The sequence below is a fragment of the Loxodonta africana genome, chromosome 11 (genome assembly GCF_030014295.1).
Source record: "Loxodonta africana isolate mLoxAfr1 chromosome 11, mLoxAfr1.hap2, whole genome shotgun sequence".
Taxonomy (NCBI): domain Eukaryota; kingdom Metazoa; phylum Chordata; class Mammalia; order Proboscidea; family Elephantidae; genus Loxodonta; species Loxodonta africana.
The window spans coordinates 28,320,263-28,327,514 of NC_087352.1; positions in this window are offsets into that span (position 1 = coordinate 28,320,263).

Consider the following 7,252-nt stretch of genomic DNA (forward strand, 5'->3'; position numbering starts at 1 on the left):
TAATCAATGCCTGCACAGTTTTCTAATACAGATTCTCTCACTTGTAATTCTTGGCTTAAGGCACTTATTGCTTGGGAAGTGACATTTAAGCCTTTAACACCTGCACAAGCTATAGCATTAATGCTCTGGGAGTTACAAGCTACAAGTGCTGGTACTCCGATTAATGAAGCGGCAAGAGATGAGTATTCTGCTTTGCTTATTAAGGTTGTTTCTCTATTACATCTTTGGTCTAGGCCAACGTAGCAGGCCTTTCTAGACCTTTTGGTTGTTTCACTACCCTCAGGGGTGGCGGAAAGATGGCAGTAATCTTCCTACAGAGCAAGGTCCCCCAGTTGTATTAGCAGGTATATACGAGTAGGGTTTGATTCCACATGACAGGAACCATCCCGTGGGCAATTTAATGTGACCATGGGCAAAGCTAACTTGAGCTAAAAAAAAAACAAAAAAAACACCCAACCCCATTGCCCTCAGTAGATTCCAACTCATAACGACCCTATAGGACAGAGTAGAACTACCCATGCAGTTTCCAAGGAGTGCCTGGAGGACTTGAACTGCCAGCCTTTTGGTTAGCAGCTGTAGCACTTAACCACTATGCTGCCAGAGTTTCCAAATGTCTCCTTCAAGCTAGAGTCAAACCAGTGACCTAAGGATGTCTCTTGCTTTGGGATTAACTATAGCCCTCCACTCTACCAGCTGAGTTATCCAAGAGTTAAGAGCTACGGCTGCTAACCAAAAGATGGGCAGTTCAAATCCACCACACACTCCTTGGAAACCATATGGGACAGTTCTACTCTGTCCTATAGGATGGGCTATATATTATTAACTTGGGTTATATTACTGACATTCATAGGACTTTTGTGCTTGGTGATATTTACGATGTTCAGAGCAGCTGACAAAGGAGGCACAGAGTTCAGAAGCTGTGGCTATTTTCACAAGTAGGGAGCACATTCCTTTTTCTTTAAGATAACTTGCATGACCCCAGTGATACTTATCTAAGAAATCTACGGATTTATTGATGTCTCTGAATAAGGTGTAGTTTTTTTAGAAGCTGTACTGGGGTGCTGATTCCTACCAAGCATGAAGTGAAAATTTCTTCTATGCTTATTCCTCCAGTCAAACAAAACTCTGAAGTATTTAGGACTTGCTGAGCCAAGTAAATCCAAATGTTTTTATTACTGTTGAACCTTTAATAAATTAGCCCTCAGCTGGGGTGGAATAACAGAAAAATAATTAAGAGCTTCATCGTTTCTTAAATAGGAGTTTCAGATTTTGAAGGTGCTCGCAGTTCCAGTTGTCTCCTTGGGGTGTTGTTGAAGAGCTGGAGTCTGGTACAGGTGCAGTCTTCAGTGGGATGTGATGGATCCAAGGCTTTTCTCCTTTTAGTTTTACAGCCATATATGTAATGAGAAGAACTTCGAAGGGTCCTTTCCACTTGGATTAGAGGGGCTCATCCTTCCACATCTGCAACAGGACCCAGTCTCCCAGTTGGAGGAGGACTGTCACTTCAGGGGTATGCTCTTGTTACAGTAAGTTATTCACCATTCATCAGGCCCAGGTTTTTCAGAAGACACCTCCCAAAGATAAGCTCAAATTGAGCTTAATTTGAGTTTGCTTCTGGGGACTGCCCTAACCCTAAGCAAAGCTACAGGAAGTGTTTGTGTCCATGTTAGTCTAGCTTCTTGACAATCCTTGACAATATGTCTTTTAAGGGGTTGATTAATTTCTCAACCTTTCTGCTTGACTGCGGTCTCCAAAAGGAGAAGTTTCATTTCATATCCAAAAAACACATGACCTATTTGTTACTTCGACTATAAAATGTGGTCCGTTATCACTGCCCTGTGAGGCAGGTAGTCCAAACCTGGGAATAATCTCATAAATCAGGTACTTAACAACTTCTTTTGCCTTCTCAGTTCGACATGGAAAGGCCTCAACTCAATTAGAAAAGATGTCCACAAACACTAAAAGGTACTCATAACTCCCAATAGTACAAGACATCTCCGTGAAGTCTACTTGCCAGTCCTCCCCTGGAGATGGTCATTGGTACTGGACTCCAAGGATCAGGGGAGGAGGATGTGTCTTAGGGTTACTTTTGGCACGTTTTGGACACCTTTAATAACTTTGTTTATTCTAAAGTGAATTTTCTTACTCAAAATGTGTTGCCTAACCCATTTGTACACACTTAAGTGTCCGTAATGTCATGAGGTATGGGCTCATCGTAGGACAAGGTACAGCAACTGTTCTAGAACTAGTACCCTTCCTTGTGGAGTACATTTCCATTTCTTCACTTCTTGTGTGGTTCCCCATTCTTCAGTCAGGTGGCAATCTTCTTCAGAGCATCCTGGATCCTTCTTCTGGAATGGCCATCTGGGTGATAAGGAGTGCCACAACTGCAGGCAAGGCGTCTTGTTTTCCCATGGTCTTGGCACCCTCATCGGCCCTCCGGTTTCCTTTTATTAATCTGAATCATCTTTCTGATGGCCCCAGTAATGGGTGACCGTTTCCTTTCAGGGTAGCCAAACGGCTTTTAAAATTTGAAGAACCTCAGCGGCATACTTGATTTCTTGTCATGCCACTGTAAGAATCCTCTTTCTTTCCACAGGGTTCCATGGGTGTGTAAAACTTCAAAACCATATTTTGAGTCTATAAAAATGTTAACAGTTTTGGCTTTTGCTAATTTTAAGGCCCTTTTCATGGCAATAAACTCTGTGTTTTGAGCAGATGCTCCCTTAGAAAGGGGTTGTGCTTCTAGTGTTTCCCACAGGGTAACAACTGCATATCCTGCACAGATCTTTCCATTATCCATGAAGCTGCACCCATCTGTGAAGATTTCAAGATCTGGGTTTGGGAGAGGTTCATCACTTAGATCGAGGAGTAAACCTCGTCTATGACTTGTAGGCAGTTGTGCTCTAACCCAAGAATAGATAGTTGAGGCAATAATGTTGCAGGATTTAAGGTGGCGATCTACTGAAGAGTGATGGCTGGATCATCTAGTTAAGGTACCTTGATACTGAGCCATTTGCCAAGTTGTCATCCAACGAGCTCCGTTTTGTTCCAGAACTGCAAATACTGAATGGGGAACGATAAAAGTTGTTGGCTGCCCAAGGCTCAGCTTTTCAGGATCTTTTATAATAAGGACCATGGCTGCTACGGCACGCATGCAAGCAGGCCAGCCCAAAGTGAACATGTCCAGGGCTTTTGAAAAATAAGCAATGGGTTGCCACCACTCCCCTAATTTCTGGGTGAGGACTCCTGCAGCAATTCCTTGCACCTCATGTACAGAGTTCAAATGGCTTAGCTAAGATGGGAAGTGTCTTAGTCATTTAGTGCTCCCATAACAGAAATATCACAAGTGGATGGCTTTAACAAAGAGAAATTTATTTCCTCACAGTCAAGTAGGCTAAAAATCCAAATTCAAGACATCAGCCCCAGGGGAAGACATTCTCTCTGTCAGCCTTCTCATCAGTGTTCCCCCAGACTAGGAGCTTCTTTACACAGGGACCCCAAGTCCAAAGGATGTGCTCTGCTTCTGGTGCTTCTTTCTTGGTGGTATGAAGTCTGCTGTCTCTCTGCTTGCTTCTGTCTTTTATATCTCAAAAGACTGCTTCAAGACACAATTCAATCCTGTAGGTTGAGTCCTGCCTCACTAACACAACTGCCACCCATCCTCCTTCATTAACATCATAGAGGCATGATTTATGACATACAGGAAAATCACACAATACCAGGAATCATGGCCCAGCCCAACCGATACATACATTTTTGGGGGGACATCATTCAATCCATGACAAGGAGTCCTAATGCTGAAGCAGAAATCAGTTTTTCTTTACAAGTACTGAAAATGCTTTCTTATTTGTCTGTCCCAATGTACTTGGTCAGAGTTCTTTTCTTCTGTAGCTTTATACAGGGGTTTTGCTACTAGTCCAAAATTGGGGATCCAAATTCTGCAACATGCAGCCATTCCTAGGAACTCCTGGCTATTTTCTGGGTGGGGGTGGGAGTGGGGCAGAAATTCTGCAGATAGCCTCTTTCCTGTCTGGGAGTAATTCTCTTTTTCCCTGAGAAAGCCTGAACCCCAGGTAGGTGACCTCAGCTTGTGATACCTGAGCTTTTGCTCTAGATACCTTGTAGCCAGCTTTGCCAAGAAGTTGAAGGTTATGATGGCGTTGTCATCTGACTCACGTTTGGTTCTGCTAACAAGAAACAAGTCATCGACACACTGCAGAAATACCCTGTTTTTTAATTCTAATTGTCTCAAGTCTTTGCTAATGCAGTGTCAAACAGGGGAGGGCTATTCTTAAACCCCTGTGGTAATACTGTCCAGCAATATTGCTGTTTGTCTCCCCTTTTGGGGCCTTCCCATTCAAAAGCAAAGATTTTCTGGCTTTTTTGTTCTACCATCATGCAAAAGAAAGCATCTTTTTAAGTCTAAAACTGTAAACCAGGCATAATCTACTGGTAAAGTAGCTAGAAGGGTGTAAAAGTTTGGAACCACAGGATGCACGGTTACCACTACTTGACTGACCGCTCTGACATCCTGCACAAACCAGTATTCACTGGAATGGGGTTTTTTAACTAGTAGAATTGGAGTGTTGTATGTCAACTGGCACGGGCATATTAACCCAAATTTTAAATATAGTTGTATGAGAGGTTGAAGGCCCAATATCACCTTCATCCAGAGCACGTATTGCCTAACTTGGGGTGAAATGGTATTTGACAAAAGCTCTGCCTTCACAGGGATGGTATTCTTTGCTCATCCTGGTCGTCCTTTGGCCCACACCCAGGGGACAACATCTTCACTGTTTGATGGTACTACTTTGGCTGATGATGTTAAGGCCAATAGATGGGCTTGTAACTTCCACCCATGGTCTCTGGGCACAATCAAGTATAACTTCCCATTCTGGAAATGTATTTGTGCTTGTAGTTTAAAGAGCAAGTCTCATCCTAACAGGGGAACAGGGCATTCAGGTGTACAGAAGAACAAGTGAGTCAATGCTGAGCTGCTCTCTACTCATTCCATGGGTTGAATAAAACTCCTTGTAACTTTCTTCCCAGTTACTCCCATCCCAGGTATTGATTTCTTTGACAAAGTTTCCTTTAAATTTGATTACAGAATGGGTAGCTCCAGTATCTAATAAAAAGTCAATCCTTTCTCCCCTGACTTATACTTTAACCAGGGGTTCCTCAGGGGAAACTAGAACACAATCAGTCCCCGGTCCCCCTCAGTCCAACTCCTCTCCTACCTTTTGTTGAGTCATAACTTTCTCAAGCCCCTTTTGGGGCCTCTGCTGGTTTGGGCATTCTCTCTTCCAATGTCCTTCTTGCTTACATCACGCACACTGATTCTTCTCTAGCCTGAGGCAAGGCTCAGGTCTGGGAGAAAATTTCCCAGGCAGGCACAGATGCAGCCCTCCCCTTGGTTGAAAAGCAGCTGCAAGCATTGCAGCTTGATGCTTTACTCTCTGTTTTTCCATCTTCTCTAGAATGTGTTCTCAGTTGGATTAGACTTTAAATGCTATTTCTACCAACTGAGAAATTCCCATTCCCACAATTCCTTCCACTTTTTGTAGCTTCCTTCTAATGTCAGGGGCACTTTGACCGATGAAAATCATATTAATCTGGCGTTTCTGGGTCTAAACCTGTAAATTGTCTAAACACACTGAAAATTCTCTCAAGAAACACAGAGGGGTCTTCCTCTGGTCTTTGTTTAACTTCATAAACTTTGTTTAGATATTTCTGTTTAGGAGCTCCATTTTTTTAACCCTGCTAGGAGACAATCACGAAAATGACAATCTAGTCTGCCCCACTGGGGTGTTTGGATTCCAACCCAGCTTGACAATACGAACTGCCTGGTCTGCCCCAAAATGATCACTGGTGTTCTGCTGGTGAACCCTGTTGGCTCCTTTCCTAGCTTTCTCAAAAACCATTCTCTCTTTTGGAGTACATAGAATATCACACAGCACCTGACAGTCTGCCCAAGTTAGGTGATGGGTTTTAAAAACAGGCAAAAAGGTCACGCATTCACTTCGGACTTCTCTATAGGCAGGCAAGTTGTTTTTCCAACTGAACAAATCAGAGGTTGTAAAAGGGCTGTGTACCCAAACTAAAGCTGGAGATCCAGCAGCTCTATCCTCACTGCCACCCAGTGTGTGGAGCTGCCTTAAGGGATATAGCCCTGCCGAGGGTCTGGGGGCTCCCGGACCAAAATGAGTGTCACTCTGAGTGTACAGCAGGGAAAATATACCGTCACCTGAGGCCACTGGGGCTGGTGAGAGGTTTACAGGAAAAGGTGGAGGTCGTGAAACTCCTGCCACCAAGGGGTCCTCTTCCAGAGGATGAGACAAGACAGGTGGTTTTGACTCAATCCGAACCATAATCTGACACTGTTTTTGTAAATTCTTATTTTGCCATAGGGACATGAAACCCTCTATATACATTTTCTCATCCCACTTTTCTGTTCTACTACAAAGTAAATCAAGCTGTAAAATGCAGTTATAATTTAAGGATCTATTCTCAAGCCATTGCTCACAGTTCCCTAGTTGGTACTGGGGCCAAGCAGTATTACATAAAAACTTCATTTTAGACATGTTCATTCAGTCAGACACGAAATAGGACCAATTCTTTAAAATAGACCCTAGAGGACTAAAACCAGAATACTTGAGTTATTTCCCATGGTACCAAACCTGGAGACACAGATATCTATTCAATATGAAAGTGTTTGACCTAACCTTCACCGGCAAAGCACCACTAGATCTATAGTCTATCCATCTTCTGAACAATAAAACTTATTTCTGTACTCACCAAGGGACTCTTCTTCCTCTTCCTGGGGCACTCGACACTGTTATCTCTTCCTCGCTTTGCTTGCCGCCAAAGGTCTAAGATCAGTTCCGACCTCAAGGACTGAGACGCATCTCCCCTGGAGAATTCAGCCGGTGCATGCTGGGAGAAGCAGTCGGAATCTGTCGGCAGGAGAACTCAGGAGCTGGGAGTTGGTGCTAGGCCCATCTGGGATGCCAGAATTTGTTGCCAAAATAGGTCCCGCCTGGTGCTGCTTTTAGAGTCAATCAAGCACACCAAGTGAGGAGAGAGGAAGCATGTTTGTTGCAGGTGCACGAGCAAAGAGCAGAGAGGATGTTTCTCAAATTCTGCTCCCTGATCTGTTGGAAGTTCAGTTTTTTATACAGTTTTAAACATGGAAGTTCATACAAATATCAGGGGTTACATAGGTTGTCATGGCACACAGGCACAGTAAAGT